The 18,691-nt window shown below is 45.7% G+C and overlaps 1 protein-coding gene and 1 long non-coding RNA gene across 3 annotated transcripts in view; one reads left to right on the forward strand and one right to left on the reverse strand.

The window, feature by feature from the left end:
• Positions 1–3,213, reverse strand: part of GAD1 (glutamate decarboxylase 1) — a 43,023-nt gene extending 39,810 nt beyond the window's left edge. Inside the window, exons 1-3 of one of the 2 annotated variants that reach the window (XM_071216304.1) lie at positions 2,119–3,171; positions 1,357–1,682; positions 775–1,246 (exon numbers count right to left, since the gene is read on the reverse strand). The gene's annotated coding sequence lies outside the window, so the exon portion shown is untranslated. Of the gene's footprint in view, positions 1–774; positions 1,247–1,356; positions 1,683–2,118 lie in introns of both variants that reach the window. The other variant, XM_004460785.5, reaches the window with a different exon arrangement.
• Positions 237–7,884, forward strand: LOC131279196 (uncharacterized). The gene is made up of 2 exons (XR_009186565.2): positions 237–3,997; positions 6,879–7,884. It is a non-coding gene; the product is annotated as an uncharacterized lncRNA (long non-coding RNA).
• Positions 7,885–18,691: the final 10,807 nt, after the last annotated feature.

Below are 18,691 nucleotides of genomic sequence, written 5' to 3' on the forward strand. Positions count from 1 at the left end.
GGCCTCGGGGGTCCGGCGCCTGAGAAGCGGCTGAGCTGCCAGGGGCTCGTACGCTCTCCTCGGTGTCCCGGAGCGGGAGAGAAAGGAGGGAGGAAGGGCAGCGAACCGGCTGGGCCCCGGGTGCGCCGAGGGAGGCGGAGACGCGCGCGCGAGCTCAGAGACTCGGGCGCCGGCAACGTAGCCCTGGGCAAATCTCCAGTCTGGCGGCGCCAGGGGAGACCTGGAATGCAGCTCTTAGACAAGGGGCCTCAAGCCGAGTGCGGGATGCGGGGGTGCAGGGAACTGGGCTAGGAAAGCAAGGTGCGCGTTCTTTCAGCGGAGCCGTGACAAGTCCCATTGGACTCTCAGCAGCGGTCGCGCGGGAGGGCAGGCAGGGGGAGGGTGCACGGGGCGGGCACGTCTGGTTGGATGTCTGGTTCCAGTTGTTGTGTCTGGCTAATTCCCTGGAAAGGAGGACACTAACTGTTCCGGGGACTGGAGACTTTGCTGAGACAAGGTGAGAGGGGAAAAAAAGGTCGATTCTTTTTATGTTCTCCCTCGAACTTGGCCGGGGAAGAGCCACAGCCTCCCTGTACCCCAGACAGCCAGAAAGCAGTGAGTCGGAACCTCCATCGTCTTCCTATGGTACCCCATCGCGAAGCCTAAGGCGAGGCTGGATCCTGGTTTCGGTGTTTCCCCCTCTACCCAGCTCCCCTAGGACCCCAGATTTCTCGCCGTACAAACCCGAAGAGGCTAGAGAAAGCAAGAAAGGGGAGAGTCACTGGGGAAACGAACTTGCGCCGGGCGCGCAGCAGCCGACGATCATTGCGCGGCGCCCCTATTCCGTGCGCGGCGCTGGCGCGATGGCGTCCGAAGGCCCCGGGACTGAGAGTGAGGGCGAATCTTGGTAAACCTGAGATCCCGCAGAGAAGAGCCCGCCAGCCGCCGCCTCCACCTGCCCCGGGCCCCACCGCCAGCTCCGCGCGTGCACATGCACACGCACACGCACGCAGCCCAGAGTAACGCGGAAGACCGGTCGACCGCAGCTGCTGGGGAAGTAACAGGTTATCGCTCGAGTCGCGCCTTCCGCTGCTGCTGCCCGGGCACCCTTCGGCGAGATGGGCGCTCTCAGCCGTGGAGCGTAAGAGAAGGAAAATCGCTCTGGTCCCACTTCAGCTCGAGGCTCAGTCTCCGTGCGTGCCCAGGACGTGAACCCCGCGGGGAGGATAGGGAGAATGCGGAGGGCGAGGGTCCTTGCGCTGCGCACCTACAGAGAGCCGGGGGCGGGGGGTCGGCGGTAAGCTGCGGGCGAAGGGGACCCAGCCGAACCGCGGAGGCTGGACGCTGGGAATTCCGGGCGGCCGTACGTTTACCCACCTCAGCTCGGCAGCCTCCGGCCGGACGCTCCCGCCGCTCCTCGGCAGCGCCCAGCGATCCGCTCGGCTGGGTCGGCCCTGCCACAGGCGTAACCTGCCCGGCGTCACCTCCAGCTGCCGCCTTTCTCTAGCTGGCTCTGTCCCGCACGCGAGCGCCGGAACGAGAGGAGAGAAATCCGGACAGGCGGCTGCTCGGCTTGAGGGGAGGCGGGGGCGGGGAGGGGGTGGGGAGCGGCTCCGCGGGGGAATCACGAGGCCGCCACTTGCGGGGGCCGCTCGTCGGCGGAGTGACGGGGCTCCTTTGCAGGTGCCTGGCTGTCTCTGGAGCTTTATAGGGCGATTATAAATCCAGATCACGGTTTTGTGCCCGGAAAAAAAAGAGAAGACCCTATGAGTAATCCAGAATGCACTCCGCACGCACTAATTTTATGAAATAGGCAGGGTGTCGGGTAAGCGGAGGGACAAGATAATTCATATGAAGAATTCTGCCTCTCTGAGCACTTCTTCCTCGCTCCTCTCTTTCCTTCCCCCCTCCGCCCATATCTTAGAGGAGACAAGGGCAGTGACTTTGTCCCGGTCCCTTTCCCCCAGAGCTGCGGCCCCGCGACACTTCCCTGAGCGGAAAAGCACGCTGGGTCGTGACCTCGCTGGCTCTCTGTTGAGCCAGGGTTGTTGTGAAAGCAAAGACGGCAGGGAAGAACGGGGCAACTAAGACCCAGTCCCATTTCCTCATCCAACTCCCGGCCTCTCCAAAGGATCTCACCTGAGCACAGCTGCCGCGTGCCACCGGCAGAGGAAAGTGTCCCTTGGCGGTGGGGCAAGAAGTCCTCTTGATTGATCATGTCTGAAGGTTAATAACACGCACGAGCGCCACTCCAGACACAAGGGGAGCCAGAGCAGAGAGGTTGCCCCGGGGACAGGCCTCAGGGACCTGCCTGAGGTCGGACTGGGCATCCCTGCCCTGGCCCACTCTCCTCATTTCCCCTTCGATTTCACGCCTTTTTAAGGATTCTCCCCTTGCAGTGTTTAAACACTTTTAATAGAATGCCACGTTCGCGAAAGCCCCTCATCGCAAAAAGGCGTTCACGGGAAAAAAAATCCCACAAGAGGGCGCCAGGCGCCCAGAGACCGAGGCCCTGAGCTGGACGTGTCGTTTCTTCCCGCGCGGAAACCAACACCTGGAGCGGCTGGTCGGGCTGTTACTTGCCCGTCTCTTCACACCATCCCTCAGCCACCTGCTTTGCTAGTTTATATTTTCCCTTTTCCTTCTCAATTTCCTTTAATATAGGGCAAAACAAAGTGGATGTGTTTGTGTTTGGGTGACATCTTGTAATCAGTGATTCCTTTACTCGTTTTCACAGTGATCCCCCCCTTCCTTTCTGTCTTGATGCGGTGCAGCAGGCAGGGATTATTTATGAGCACGTCTGGGGCCTGGCTGGTCCAATGGAGGCCCGTCCCTTCCCACCGAATGACTTATCGCCTTCCACCACGACACAATGGAAACGCCGAAAATCTTACAAATCATCGAAAATTCCGTAAGGGAGATCGAAGATGTTGCCCTGGGAAGATACAGTCGGATCAGTAAGGGATCTCGCTGTGAGATTTGAAATAACCGCGTTGCCCTTGATATTCAGGAAGATCCTGTCGCCCTCTCCGGTACACTCCAACGGCAAACGTGTCCGGAACGGCGGGGCGCGGCGCCCGCAGCCCGCGAAGCTGGAGCGCCGGGACGGGCAGGGTGGGCGTGCCCGCTTGGCTCAGGAAATGCCCATTCGAACCGCGCGCCCGGTAGCTTCGCTGCAACGCTTGAAATGCTGGGGTTACAACCAGGTGAAGCTCGGAATTCCAACCGCGCCCCAACTTCGAGCTTTCCCCGAAAGATGGTCGCACCAATCAGGGAGAGGGATTCCCTAGAAAGGAAGATTCGTTTACGGCACCTGTGGCACCAGATTGAGAAATTTCCAATCACTTCCTACTCTGACCCCAGCGTCCAAAATGCTTACCCCTAACGTTTACCCGAGAAAATAATCTTGTTGGAAAAAGGAAATCTACAAGATTAGGTATTGCAAATTAAAACTGAGTCCATCCAGCTGCGAGGACAACCGTCCCTTTCTTTTATATGGTAGGGGGAAGAGGAAAGAAGGCTCCTGCTCTTCTTTAATTAATCATGTCTTAATTCAATTTAGTAATTAATTTATTAAACGCATATTCATTAATCACCTACTATGTGCCAGGAACTGTTCTCATGGAGTTTATATTATCCCTAGAGCTTATATTATCAAGGCACTCATGGATTTTACATTCCACTTAGGTAAGGAAAATGGCAGACTTGGAGATCTCATGACTTTCATTTACTCTCCAATCGTCTTCCATTCCAACTCGGACTCTTGTTTGGACTCAGCGGGGCTAGTAAGGAACTGAGGTCCTGGAATCATCCAATCCCGTATTTCGAGTTCTGAAGCAAGGGCCGGATCCTTCAGCACCAAGGACAGCGCCCCGCCGTCGCGGCTCGCTCTCCCCCTTTGAGTCTGCTTGCGCCAGGCGGTCAGGCTAGCCCGGGCCTGCGACCCCAAAGACTGTAATTGCTGTTTGTTTTGCCGGTTTGGAGACTGGAGTATCTCTTCCTCTTCTCTCCTCTCCAGGTAAGAAACTGGACTGAGGGTGGCTGTAGTTATCTTTCGGCTCTTCAGAACATTTGAAATCTATTTTTGTTTCTGTTTTCCGTCTTTTAAGTATCTTTTATTACCTCAGGAGGGAGGTGTTTGGGGTAATTGGGGGTGGAAAAAGGATATCCTTTCCAGGGACTCGAGCCGGTGGTGAGGGGTGGGCCGGAAGGGAGTGATTTCCGCCCAGCTGTTTCGTTTGCATTTGATCTAAGGTCCGGTGCTTTGAAGAGAAGGAACACAGCGCCCAGAAGCAGAAGTGGGTGGGGTGGGGGTGGGCAGTGTGCAACTCTAGGGTGTCTCTCCCCAGCTTTGGGGATTTGTGAGCTTACAGCAAATCCTGTCCACGGAAGACAACCTTCCTTTAGGACAACGATTGCTGGGAATTGCGACCACGACCCTCCGCCCACAATGCTCTTTCCCCTGGGAGGATTAAAGATATTTCAACCGAATTTGGGGTCGAGCCTTTCCCACAAAAAAGGGGGGCTTGGAGGGTAGGAGGAGTGTAAAATGTGGAAGCTGAGCTAAAGCAGGGCTTGGGGGAGATTTTTAGGCATAAAATGTGGTCCAAGTCAAGGCGAGTAGTAGATAAGAAACGTCAGTCTTGTGTTGTTCCTCGACCCCCATTTACCATTTTTAACTTCCAGAAAAAGTAATTTAGAGCTACAGGGTTGGTCCGTTTCACCCGGTGCTTTATTTTAAGTCTCTACTTCATGACAAAAAAAAAAAAAAAAAAAAAAAGGCAGTGGTCTTCATTTAAACATCATTTAAATATCCTGAGACGAGGGCTGGGGGAAGCATTATTTAACCTTACATTCAGCTTTTCTTGAGTGGGAGCCAAGGTTCATTTGGGTGTTTGTGTACTTTAATAGTTTCCCCAAACCATTCCAGACTTTCTTTGGAAGACCTAGCTCAGTCAACACCTCTACCTAACAGATCACACAACAGTCAATCCAGGGAGACAAGAAAGGCATAAAAGGGTGGCAGGGAGGCAGAGTTCCAGCCAGAATGTAGGAAAGGATTCCGGAAATTACAACCATTTCCCCTAAAGAAGATAGCTGAATTCCTCACATAATTGAAAAGTGGTCCCTTCCCTGGAACCGTGATATTCAGAAGATGGAATATTCTAATATTAAAGAAATTAATCAAGGAGGACAGAGTGGTTTGTGTTCAGACATAACTCCTTGTGCAAATCTTAAAATGCCCAATTCTTGTTCTTCCAAACACGAAAATGAAAGGGACCACCAGGTGGCGATGGATTACAATTTCTAAGAAGAAACAACGGGCCTCACAAAGGAGCAGTTCTTCAAGAAAAAAGGCAGGTTCTTTCCAGTTCATGCTTGCGCCCTGCCATATTTCACAAAAGAAGGGCCTTTTAAAAATGCTGATGGATGCTGCCGGAAGTGGCCAGAAACACTCAGGGTTTTCTATCTCCTCGGAGAAAGACAAGGAGATGCAGGACATCCTATTTCTTTCCCAAGGGTTGCTAATGCAAAATACCAGAAATCTGTGGGCTTTTATAAAGGGTATTTATCTGGGGTAGGAGCTTACAGTTACCAGACCATAACGCATAAGTTACTTCCCTCACCAAAGTCTATTTTCACATGTTGGAGCAAGATGGCTGCCGATGTCTGTGAGGGTTCAGGCTTCCTGGGTTCCTCTGGGCTCAGCTCCTCTGTTTTCTCCACAAGGTCAGCTATAGACTATCAGGTGAATGGCTCTGTCTCTCTCCCTGAGGTTTCTGCCATGTCTAAGCAGCCGTCTCTATTCCTCTGTGTTCTTCTCCTGGCTCAGGTCCTCTCTTCCCGGGGCTTGCTTCTCTTTCCTCTGTGTGCTGACTTCCTGGGGCTCCAGCTTAAGACTTCAGCATCAAACTCCAACAGCAAAAACCCTCAACTCTATCCTTTGCCATGCCTTTTATCTGTGGGTGGGGACTCAGTGCCCTAATGATGTGGCCCAATCAAAGCTCTAATATAACTTAATCATGCCCAGGTACAGACCAGATTACAAACATAATCCAATATCTGTTTTTGGAGTTCATAACCATATCAAACTGTTCTACTACATAACTGTGAGGGAAAAAGGTGGCCTTAGGAAGTGACCCATTTAATATTAGGCAAGAAGCTGTTTCACTGCAAAACGAATCCAAAGAAGTAACAGATTTGGATTATAATGCTGACAGATTTAAAGATATATCTGTTTTCTGCTTTCCTCTCCTTAGTCTTTTCCCAAAAGAGTGGGGTACAGGAAAGATCATTTCCCATATTTCTCTTAGTGTAAAAGCTCTTGAACTATTTAAAACAGCAGTTATTTAGTTCCCATTTTCACACGTGTATAGGATTGTTGTTTGTGAGAAGGTTCTGATTCTGTGTGGAATCTGATAATTTAAACTTCTATTTCAGATCAGATTCCTTCCTTAATCCTAGCCAGTATGTGGTGGAGAAAACTGGAACTTTAACAGGAGGAATTAATTGTTGCTGCTCTGTCCAAATCCCCTTTACACCAAGAACTTCTATGTAAGAGCTCACTGGAATGTATTCAGGCTCAAAGTTCTCTACTGTATCATATGCCCCATGGGATTTTCCCAAAGCAGCTAGTCATCTGGAGCTCATTCTTTCTACTGTATCTGTTTTCTACTATATACTGTTTTCTTTGTCTATAGATGATCCAGGGATCCTCTAAATCCACGTAACTTGAAATACCAAGCAGTTCCTAAACGTGGTAATTAAATGAGAATTACTATTTTATCACTGGGGCTATAGGCACATTGTCTCAACTTCATAGCCAGGAAAAAGACAGAGACAAACATCAGAGCATGGGGAGAACTTGAATTATTTGAATTTCTTTTTTCTCTCCCTAGATCAAGACTGTCGATATTGGGCCCTGCCATGCGATTTCCTTTGGCCACTGGAATGGAGCTAACCTGCACTGGAATTCTGGGGTGATGGGGTGTGCATCATTATTGAGACAACAGCTGATGAACATGCCCTCTCACCCCAGGGCCAAAGGAGGAGGAACCCCACTTTGTGTACCATTGGGGTGTGAGCCCGATGTCATAAAGCCTGTTAACCAGAGTCAGACTGTCTCTAGTGAATATTTACATATGCTCAGGACAGTAGGGGAAGGAATGCACCAGCAATCCCCTTATCTACTAGGGGTTTGTGTTTTATCCCACCAGGCTGACGCACCTGGTCCTCAGCGCAGTATTTGTGGTTCCCAGGGAAAGGCAGCAGGCCATGCCAGCACTGCCCTCTACCACAGAGAGCTCTCTCTTCAGAAACATGACTGGTAAAAATGATCATCCTCATATTATAGAAGCGACAAATAAGTCTCGTGGAAATTATGTGCAGCATTATTTGGTAACTAAATATTATATCCTGTGTTGATTGCATGAATTCTAAATTAATTACCACCCTCCCTATTTTACAGTTGAGGAAGGTGAAAGTCCAGAGAGGTTACAGGACTTCCCCAGCTCACATACTTAGTAAGAAGTGGGCTGAAAACCCTCTCCTCTTACTTTAGTCCCAGTACTCTGAGCACTACATATTGAGACCTCCCAGCTCCACCACATAATTATGGTTTGACCTTGGAGAAATCACAGTCTTTTTGGACTCCCAGAATAGGAGGAGTCGGGTGCCAGTCGAGACCAGATGAGTTTCATTCATTTGAAATAAATGAATATTTTGTGAATCTTCTCACAGGGAATGTTCTTGGGTTGTGAAGGACAAGGGCCTCTTTTGAGGTCTTTAAGGCAGCATGTTATGGAAGAAAAACAAAACCTTGAAACTCAGAGTTGAGTTCAAATCTTGATTCTATTTATCAGCTCTCAGGCTGTTTTCCTCATCAATAAAATGGGATTAATCCTATCTTTGTGGGCTATTTTATTTGATGTTCATAAAGCCCAATTTAGCAAGTTCAACTGTGCCTGGTTTATGGTTTGATATGGTTATGAATTCCAAAAATAGATATTATGTTTGTAATCTGATCTGAACCTGGGCCTGCTTTAGTTATGATTAGGGCTTTAATTGGGCCATGTCATTAGGGCATCGAGTCCCCGCCCCTTGATGGGTAGGGATTCACAGATAAAAGGCATGGCGAAGGACAGAGTTGTGGGTTTTCTGATGTTGGAGTTTTGATGTTGGAGTTTGATGCTGAAGCCTTAAGCTAGAGCCCCGAGGAAAGACAGAGCCATTTGCCTGATAGTCTATAGCTGACCTTGTGCAAGAAACAGAGGAGCTGAGCCCAGAGGAACCCAGGAAGCCTGAACCCTCACAGACATCGGCAGCCATCTTGCTCCAACATGTGAAAATAGACTTTGGTGAGGGAAGTAACTTATGCTTTATGGTCTGGTAACTGTAAGCTCCTACCCCAAATAAATACCCTTTATAACGCCCAGCAGATTTCTGATATTTTGCATCAGCACCCATTTGGCTGACTAATATAGTGTTCAATAAAGGAGCAACAAAGTCTCCAGCTTCTCCCCTTTAGTCAGCAAACTGACACCCATGACACCCAACATGGGGCCCAAAGGGAAGAAGGATTGCCTTGAGCGAAACTAAAGTGAGTGTAATGGCACAGAGCTCCAAGTGGTTTGGAAAGCCTTCAAAATCCTCGAGGGTTTGCTTATATTTCCCCAGGAGGGATTGTCCTGTGTGGATACCAGCTCATGGGATAAAGCTGTAACAGGAACGCGAAGAGACAATGAAAGTTCCTTGGAACTCAAAACCTCCAGTCATGCAGATGGAGAGACAGACGCTGGAAACTGCATGGCTGGGTCTCATTCCGAAGACTAGAATGGCTTTGCATCAAAGTAGCTAAACTACAGAACTTGTTCAAGTATGGCATCATAAAGCAAGTATGACTTGGGGACAGAAAGAGATTAAGAAGAAAACTGAGAGGAGGAAAACTGGGAAAGAAATGTTGAATTATAAAAGGAAGCAATGAAGAAATTCTAGATTAATAGGTTTGGAACTGCTTTTGTGTTTGTTCAATGTCAGTGTGTGTTGTCATTGTTTCAGTGTATCTGATTGTTCAAAAAAAGAAAGAAAAAGAAAGGATAAAGAGAAAGAAAGGATAAAAGAAGAGAAAGAGAGAAAAAAGAGTAAAAGAAAGGAAGGAAAAAGAAAAAGAGAAAGGAAGGCTAAAATGAAAGATGTATAAGTTAAGTGAATATTGAAAGAGGTAAAAAGCTTGCAGGAATGCTAATTGAAATGTAAAAGGCATATTTTGTCTTAAAATACTGAAAAAGGTAAAAAGGTAAAAAGGTAAAAAGTTTGTGAGGATGCTAACTGAAGTGTTATAAGGTGTATTTTGTCCTAAAATAAAATGGTTAATATGCAGATATGTGGGACAGAACTAGTATGCATATAGCAAGTTGTAAAAGTATTGTGGTAGCGTTCAGTGAGATAATGTGTTTTATAAAGGTAAAACAAGCCTGAATGAATACAAAAAGTGCAAAAGTGTGAAAAGTGTGAAAAGGTCAACAATGGACTTTGGCAGTTCATCAAGGCTTTCTGCCCTGGCCTGATGGCAATGAATCTGGCTGCATAGAAGAAACCTGTGGCAGTGACCCTACTAAGAAACATCAGAGACAATGGTATTTTAAGGGCCTGGAATACACAAACAATTGGGACAAGCTGTAAGATCCCTGCTACTCTATCAAATTATGAAATGTTTGGTTGGGTAAGACAAAACTATACTCTGTGCTGTATTTGATAAAGTACAATATTTTCTCATGTTAATAGAATTTGTAATATTGTTGGAATACTAAAAATCTTTTATCCCTCACTGAGATGTGTTCATTAGGAAAGGTCCTTCATGGGAGTAGGAGGACCTCCAGGAGGCTGCTTTAAAAAATGAAAGAGGGAAGCGGACTTGGCCCAGTGGTTAGGGTGTCCATCTACCACATGGGAAGTCCGCGGTTCAAACCCCGGGCCTCCTTGACCCATGTGGAGCTGGCCCATGTGCAGTGCTGATGCGCGCAAGGAGTGTCCTGCCACGCAGGGGTTTCCCCCACGTAGGGGAGCCCCACGCACAAGGAGTGTGCCCCATAAGGAGAGCAGCCCAGCGTGAAAGAAAGTGCAGCCTGCCCAAGATTGGTGCTGCCCACACAGAGAGCTGATACAGCAAGATGACGCAACAAAAATAAACACAGATTCCCGTGCCGCTGAAAACCACAGAAGTGGATGAAGAAGATGCAGCAAAAAGACATAGAACATGCAGAGATGCCCAGAGATGTACTTACCAAAGGCAATGGATGTGTCATGATGATGGGAGTGAGTGTTGCTCGGGGGGAGAGTGGTGGGGTGGGGGTGGTGGGGTTGAATGGGACCTCATATTTTTTGAATGTAATATTTTTACAAAATGAATAAAATTAAAAAAACACGAACAGACAACTGGACAACGGGGGGGAGGAGGGGTCGAATAAATAAATAAAAATAAATCTTTAAAAAAACAATGAAAGAGGGAGAAGGTGGATATTGACTTAGCCTGTGAATTGGATGTGGCCCCAGGTCCAGTGAAGATGCTAAGAGCACTATACAAACTGGGGAAAATGAGATCATTATAGCTTTGCTGGTTGGGAATATTAAGCCCATGAGAAATGAAAGTCTATTCATTAAATGTCTGCTAGTTGGAAGTCTTACCGTTTGTTGTTGCAGTTATGGATTATGTATAAAATGCTTGACTACTAATCAGAACTTTAATAATGAAACACTGTGTACTTAAGTGATTTGATGAACTGTGATACATAAATATACCTTGTTGAATGTATTGAGAAAAAATATTAGTATTATTCAAGCCTAAAAGTGAAAATATGCAGGAAGCTTTGTTAATCAGTGAAAGTCATTTGCGTAGACAGACAGCAAAAATAAAAAGGGAAATGTGAGTTTCACCTGTTCTATTGTAGATGTTGCCTTATTGTGGATGTTGCAGTTGTTCCCTATTATTGTAGATGGTGTTGCAGTTCAGATAGCAAACAGCTGCTTGGTAGTTTCCAATAAATATGAGGGGGAAAGTAAGGTCAGGGCTCTCAGTTCTAGAAGCTGTGAGTCCCCTGGTCCCATCTTTATCTCCTTTCTTGTGTGTGTGTGTCTCTCTCTGTCACTTTATTTCGTAAAGTTCTGTGTTGCTTTCCCTTAGAGCCAACCTATCACTGAGCTGATCTCAGCACTCATCCAGTCTCATGGCTTTAAATATGACTCAATGTTGTTAACTCTCAATACATATTTTTACCCCAGACCTCTCTCCAACATTCCAGGTTCAAGGACTTACCTGAATTCTCCACTTGGATTTCCAATAAGCACCTTACACTTATAGTGACCCATAGTGAACTCCTGAACCTTTTTCACAACCTTGCTTCTTCTACAATCTCCTCTAGCTCAGTAAATAAAAACAAAAGGCGACTGCATCTTCCCTGTTGGTCTGACTTGGAATTATCCTTGATTTCTCCTTTATAGTGTGCCAGTAAATCCTGTTGACTCTAACTTCAAACTTTATCCTGTTTCTGCCCTTACTCCCACTACCCTGGCACACAGCTTGTAAAACATTAGGACATAGTCATATCATGGCTTTCCTCTACTCAAAATGTTCTAATGAGTATCCATCTTACTTGGAGTAAAAGCTAGTCTTTATAGTGCTACAAGGCCCTACATGATCTGACTTTGTTGGCTGCTTGAGCTCTTCTATTACTCTACCCCATTCTCACTTTGTCTCAGCAACACTGGCCTCCTTGCTGTTCTTTGCATGCCCCTACCTCAGAGACTTTGCAGTTATATTTCCCCTACCAGCAAAGCTCTTCCTGCAGATATATGCTAGGTTTAATACTTCTCATTCTCGTCTTTGCTCAAATGTTTCTCAATGAAGACTTTTGTGGTAGACTGAAGTATGTATCCTAACGAAAGACATGTTTTTATTTTAATCCATGTTCCTGTGGGTGTGAAGCCATTTGTAAATAGGACCTTTTGAAGATATATTATCAGTTAGGTAGGTGCAGACTCATTTGTGAATACGATCTTCTCAGATCCTATTTAGGTGTGGCCAAAATGAGTGAGGGTGGGCCTTAATCTGTAAGAAAGGAAATTCTGAGGCAAACAAAGGAGCAAAAAGCCAGAGAAACCATTTAGGAGGAGACCAACGCCCTGCCATGTGATGGAGAACTGCCATCACCAGACCGCTACTGACCCCAGGAGGAAGCATGGCCTTGCCTTGCTTTGCCTTGATTTGGGACTTTCGGCCTCTAACACGTGAACTAATAAATCCTTGTTGTTTATGCCAACCCATTGTGTAGTATTTGCCATAGTAGCCCTGGCAAACTGAGACAAGTTTTGATATTGGAAAATGGGGTGGTGCTATGATAAATACCTAAAAGTAGAAGTAGCTTTGGAAATGGATAATGGGTAAAGCATAGAAGAATTTTGAGGAGCTTGATAGAAAAAGCCTAGGGCTTGAAGACACTGTCAGTAGAGCGATGGATTTTAAAGGCATTTCTGGTTAAGTTTCAGAAATAAATGAGATGTGGTCTTAGGAAGGTGATGTCTACTGACAAGTACTCTGTCGAGCTGAGTACCTTTGGTTGAGGTCTCCTGATAGTGGTAGGTGTCTAGAATTTGGTGCTTACTATGATGGTATATTAGACAGTCAAAAGGATGCTGATGCAAAATACCAGAAATTGGTTGGTTTTATAAGGGTATTTATTTGGGGTAGGAGCTTACAGATACCAGGCCATAAAGCATAAGTAACTTCCCTCACCAAAGTCTATTTTCACATGTTGGAGCAAGATAGTTGCTGACAGCTGCAAGGGTTCAGGTTTCCTGGGTTCCTCCCTCCTAGGATCTTGCTTCTCTCTCGGTTCAAGATTCCTTTCTTCCCAGGGCTTGCTTCTTTCTGGGCTCAGTGTTCCTCTCTTCCTGGGGCTGGCTTCTCTTTCCTCTGTGAGCTTACTTCCCAGGGCTTCAGCATCAAACTTCAACATCAAAAATCCAACATCAAAAACCCTCAACTCTGTCCTTTGCCATGTCTTCTATCTTTTATCTGTGAGTCCTCACCCCTTGGTGGGTGGGGACTCAATGCCTTAATGATGTGGCCCAATCAAAGCCCTAATATAACTTAATCACACCCAGTAATAGACCAGAGTACAAACATAATCCAATATCTATTTTTGGAATTCGTAACCATATCAAACCACTACAGATGGGGAGCAACTTTTCCTCCTAAAATATAATCTAGTGGTACACAGGGAACTATGAGATTTATCACATTTATGGAATGGTCAAGTAGTCGTTTTTATGAAAAGATGGAGAATAAATTTTATTGGAGATGAAGATACAATTAGGGACCTGAGGGCATGACACACCAAAGCTTTGTTGCAGAGTAGAAGAGAAGCAAGCTGAGTATTAAAAAGGGAAAAAGAGCTCATGAAAGTTAATCACTATTAAAAATACAGTGGTACAGTTATGCAACAACAGGAACTACATAATAAATTCTAAGGAAACACGGACTTCTTTGGGTTGTGATAGACTTTGGTGGACGGCATTTATCCCTACTTAAATTATCCAATTAGGCATAAGGGTAACACTAACTTGTTTATGTTCTGAGGATCAGTAAGTTTCTGTCTCAGATGACATTTCTTTTCTAACTTAATGACCCATTTATTTACTTAGTAATGTTTATCCTCATTGGAAGCTCCCACACACCAAACCCTCTTTTTTTTTTTTTTAAGATTTATTTATTTATTTAATTTCCCCCCCTCCCCTGGTTGTCTGTTCTTGGTGTCTATTTGCTGCATCGTTTCTTTGTCCGCTTCTGTTGTCATCAGCGGCACGGGAAGTGTGGGCGGCGCCATTCCTGGGCAGGCTGCTCTTTCTTTTCACGCTGGGCGGCTCTCTTCACGGGCGCACTCCTTGCGCGTGGGGCTCCCCCACGCGGGGGACACCCTTGCGTGGCACGGCACTCCTTGCGCGCATCAGCACTGCGCATGGCCAGCTCCACACGGGTCAAGGAGGCCCAGGGTTTGAACCGCGGACCTCCCATATGGTAGACGGACGCCCTAACCACTGGGCCAAAGTCCGTTTCCCTCCAAACCCTCTTTTGAAAAGGTTTTTTCCTTTTTAAAAAAATGTACATTTTTTTTCCTTTAGAGTAATATGTTTGTTAAAGTGTAAGGTTTTAGAATGAGGAAAAATGATAAAACCTCATCACCCAAACACAAACATCATTATTTATTTTCATCAATTTTTTCCCAGATCCCCGCCCCCTATATATAGGCTTAATTTTAAAGTTTTTAATTATATGATACATGAACATGATTTTAAAATTTAGGGAATAAATAAAAGCTGTAAAAAGAAAAAACAACAACAACACCTACCTCCCCTCCTCAGTTCCATTCTAATCAGTTTCATATTTCTATGTTAGTCATACTGCAGTTGGCACAAGGAACCACCAATTCCCCTTTCTTGGCTTTACATGGCCACAAACACTTAAGGACCTGAGAGAAACAACATGTCCATTTGGCGCACACACTCTTAGGGGATGTTATTTTATGATCATGCTTGCTGTGCTATGGCAGAAACATCAGGCAGGACACTCTCAGCTGTGAGTAAGAGAAAAGCTGAGAGACGTGGATGTGGCTCAAATGATAGAGCGTCCGCCTACCATATAGGAGGTCCAGGGTTCGGTACCCAGGGCCTCCTGGCCTGTGTGATGAGCTGGCCCATGCACAGTGCTGCCACATGCAAGGAGTGCCATCCCATGCAGAGGTGCCCCCTGCATAGGGGTGCCCCATGCGCAAGGAGTGCACCCTGCAAGGAGAGCTTCCCCACTTAAAACAGCACAGTCCACCCAGGAGTGGCACCGTACACACAGAGAGCTGATGCAGCAAGATGACGCAACAAAAAGAGACACAGATTCCTGGTGCCATCTGACAAGACTGCAAGCAGACACAGAAGAACATACAGCGAATGGACACAGAGAGCAGACAATGGAGGGGGCAGAAGGGGAGAGAAATAAATAAAATTTTTAAAAAGACAAAAGCTGAATCAAACAGGTTTAAACAGCAAGAAGATGTACTTTCTTACATGAGATATTCACAGTTAGGGCAGGTACTAAACCAGAGCTGGTTGATGCAGCCACTTGAGAGTGTAGGTTCTGAACCAGGTTTCTTGTCTTCTCTTTGCGCTCCTTAGTATTGACTTCAGCATAAGGCCTGCTCAAGGTTCTAAGATGGCTATGTGCTTTCTTTTTCACTGCCCATGCTTGTAATGACTAGTAGTAAGGGGGAAGTGATTACCATGATTAGCTTAGACTCATTATGTGGGGGTGAGATCAATGAATGGGGGGAATTAACTGCAATGTCAGCTATAGTCTCTCACCTGGTTCAAAGGGTACATTCTTCACAAGGCTTTAAAAGCAAATCTCATCTCCCCGGGCTTCACTTCACCAGCCTCTCCAAGTTTTCCCACACATACCACCACAGCCACCACCACCCTGCCCCCATTACAATAATTCATATCCCATGACAAGTTGAGTGTTTATTAGAAGAGTCTATCAGGAGACCTGTGCCCTCCTCAGTTTATTCTCAACAGCTTCATATTACCTGTCTCTTGTGAACTGATTTAGGACACTTGCCCAGGACCCTAAAACAATTCCAGTATTCTGGGCTTTATTTTACACTTGGCACTGTGAATATTTTTCAGTTGCTCCCCTTGTCCAACATCAATACGTTAGGCAAATATCAAAATTACATACAGCTCACATGTCAACTAGGGTAAAGTTAAAAGGAAAAAACACATTTTAATTAAAGGGAATACAAATTATCACCTTGTTGAATACATAAGGAAATGTAGGGTAATTGAAGGCTATGAAAGAACCAGTACTGGAGATCAGAGGAAAAGCAGCTGATTCTACACTATAAAAGAAACCTCCACCCGAATTGTTTAAACAGTAAGACAGTTTATCTCCCGTTAACAGAAAACTCAAATGGAGGCCTGGCTCCTGGGGCAGGTGGTTCATCAGGCCCCGAGGTCCCTTCTGCTTTACCACCCACAGCATCAGCTTCTTCCTAAGGCTAGTTCCCCTCAGGATCATAAGCTGGCTGGTGGCAGTAACTAGGGGGGCATGCTTTCTGGTTCTTAACCAGAGGAATAGAGAAACCACTCTTCATAATCATGAAATTCAGTCCTTGATCTGATCAGGCCAATGTAGCTCACATGTCTGCGTCTGGAACAATAACAGTGCCAGAGAAATGCCGTGCACTGACGGCCGAGGGTGGAGTCAGCCTTCTTGAGTTCCATGGCTATGGTGTGGGAAGTGAATGTGTGAACAGAATCAGGGCTTTCTTAGCAAAGAAGAGAGGGATAGTTACTGAATAGGCAACCAACACTATCAACCATATTTGCTTTCCTGATTTTCCTCCTGGCTGTTCTCATTCTCCTTTATGCATGTTTCTTTCTCAGACTACCACTTAACTGGTGGTGAGCATCATAATTCTATCCTCAGTTCTCTTCTTTTCAAATGATATTCTCTCCATGGGCCATTTACTCCCATATTTTTTATTACTATCTATATATTGCCTCCTAATAGAGGTGTCTCTTCTAAGCTCTATCCTGTGAATTCCAAAAACCTAGTTAACATTCACCCAATATTTCTTGTGAGATGCAGAATCATGGCCCCCAAAGACGTCTATGTCCTAATCTCTGGAACCTGTGAACCAGTTTCATGGCACATGGGATTAAGGTTATTAATCAACTGACTATGATAGGAAGATTATCCTGGATTATCCAGAGTGGGCTCAATATAATCACAAGGATCTGTAAAAGTGGAAAAGAGAGGCAGAGGAGAGAACCAGGCAGGTGAGAAGCTTGAGAAGAGCACAGTGATAGTTTTGAAGATGAGGAATGGGACCATGAGCCAAGGAATGCAGATAGGCTCTAGAAGCTGGAAAAGACAAGAAAACATCTCTCCTAGGCACTCCAGAAGGAAGCACCCTTACCAACACCTGATTTTGGCCCAGTGATACTCATTTCAGACTTCTGACCTCCAGAACTGTAAGATAATAAATTTGTGTTGGTTTAAACTTCCAAGCATGTGGGAATTTGCTATAGTACCCACAGAAAATCAATATACTTCCCATACTTAACTTGTGTGAGTAAACTGCCATCTTCCCCACAAACCCACTTTTCTTTGTGTTTCTTTTTAAAGAGATAGCACCATGATATACCAAGATACTCAACTGGGAGTCATCTTTGATCTCTACCTCTTCCCCACATTTTATTCATCACTAATTTCTTCTATTTTATTTCTAAGATAACTCCCTTATTCTACTGCACCCCCTGCTACTATCTTATCAGGATACTATTTTGAACTGCCAGAATTATTATGTAACAGTGGACTTTTGCATTCCTTTTTTTTTTTTTTTTTGAGGGCTGGGGATTGAATAGGCATCTCGTAAGTGGGAAATTTGTTTCTTTTTTTCAGGAGGACCTGGAACCAACCCAGGACCTCCCATGTGGGAAGTAGGCACTCAACCGCTTGAGCCACATCCACTTCTGATGCATGCCACTTTAGTTTGTTCTCTACAATTTCAGACTTAAAAAAAAATTGAGACCCATAGGAAGAAATACATTTCACATAAAGATCTGACACACACCTTCTCCTGAAACCAAAGTTTCACTAAACAATACTTTCCTTACTCTTTTGCAATGTATGCTGATATTTTCTATTCTTCATATTCATTAAAAAAACCCAGCTAGTTATGATCTACTATAGTGATTTTATAACTGAAAAATGGCTCATGACCTATAGTCTGAGAAAGTTTTTTTTTCCTACCTGGCTAGCAGAATGGTCTAAAATACAACTCATTAATTTCCTTGAAATCCTTCAAGGGCCTTCCATTTCCGTAAGGATAAAGTTTAAACTCTAACATGGCTTGTAAGGACCTCCATTATCCAATTCTTTTAGCATTTTAGCTTCATCTTTCTCTAACTTAACTGGTTCATTTTCATTTTACAATCCAATCTTACCTACTTTATGGGCTTTTGCAAGTGGTATTCCCATTGCTAGAATACTCTTGCCCACACCTCCTTCTTGTACCTAATTCCTCCTTATTCTACCTTCTCAGCATAGAACTTCACTCCCTCCTCCCTGCCCAATGATTTCCCTGGATGCCTGGACTGAATTAGGTACCTTAGTTTGCCAAAAGCTGCTGATACAAAATACCAGACATGGGTTGGCTTTTATAGTGGGAAATTCATTAGAGTAAAAGCTTAACAGTTCTGAGGCTGTGAAAATATCCAAATCAAGGCATCATCAGAGATGCTTTCTCACCAAAGTCAGCTACCTGTGATCCAGCATCCTGCCATGTGGTGAGGCAAGATGGCAGCTGATCTCTGCTGAGGTCTCTGCCTTCCCCTCAAGGCTCACCATCACCAGAAACTCTGCTGTGGGCGATCAGGCATATGGCTCCTTTCTTCAGCCTTGATCTGCTCCATGAGCCCAAGCTCTCGGGGGCTTTGTGCCTCAGTTCCCGCTGCTAGTGATCTTTGAGTTCTCTCTCACATGGCTGGGTCAAAATGGCAGAGCTCCCTTTTTTGTTTGCCTTCTTTGTCTCCATTTATACAAGGCTCCAGTAAGACGATGGAGACCCAAGCTCAGTCACACCTCACTGATGTAGCCCAATCA

The sequence above is a fragment of the Dasypus novemcinctus genome, chromosome 7 (assembly GCF_030445035.2).
Source record: "Dasypus novemcinctus isolate mDasNov1 chromosome 7, mDasNov1.1.hap2, whole genome shotgun sequence".
In the NCBI taxonomy this organism is placed as follows: Eukaryota; Metazoa; Chordata; class Mammalia; order Cingulata; family Dasypodidae; genus Dasypus; species Dasypus novemcinctus.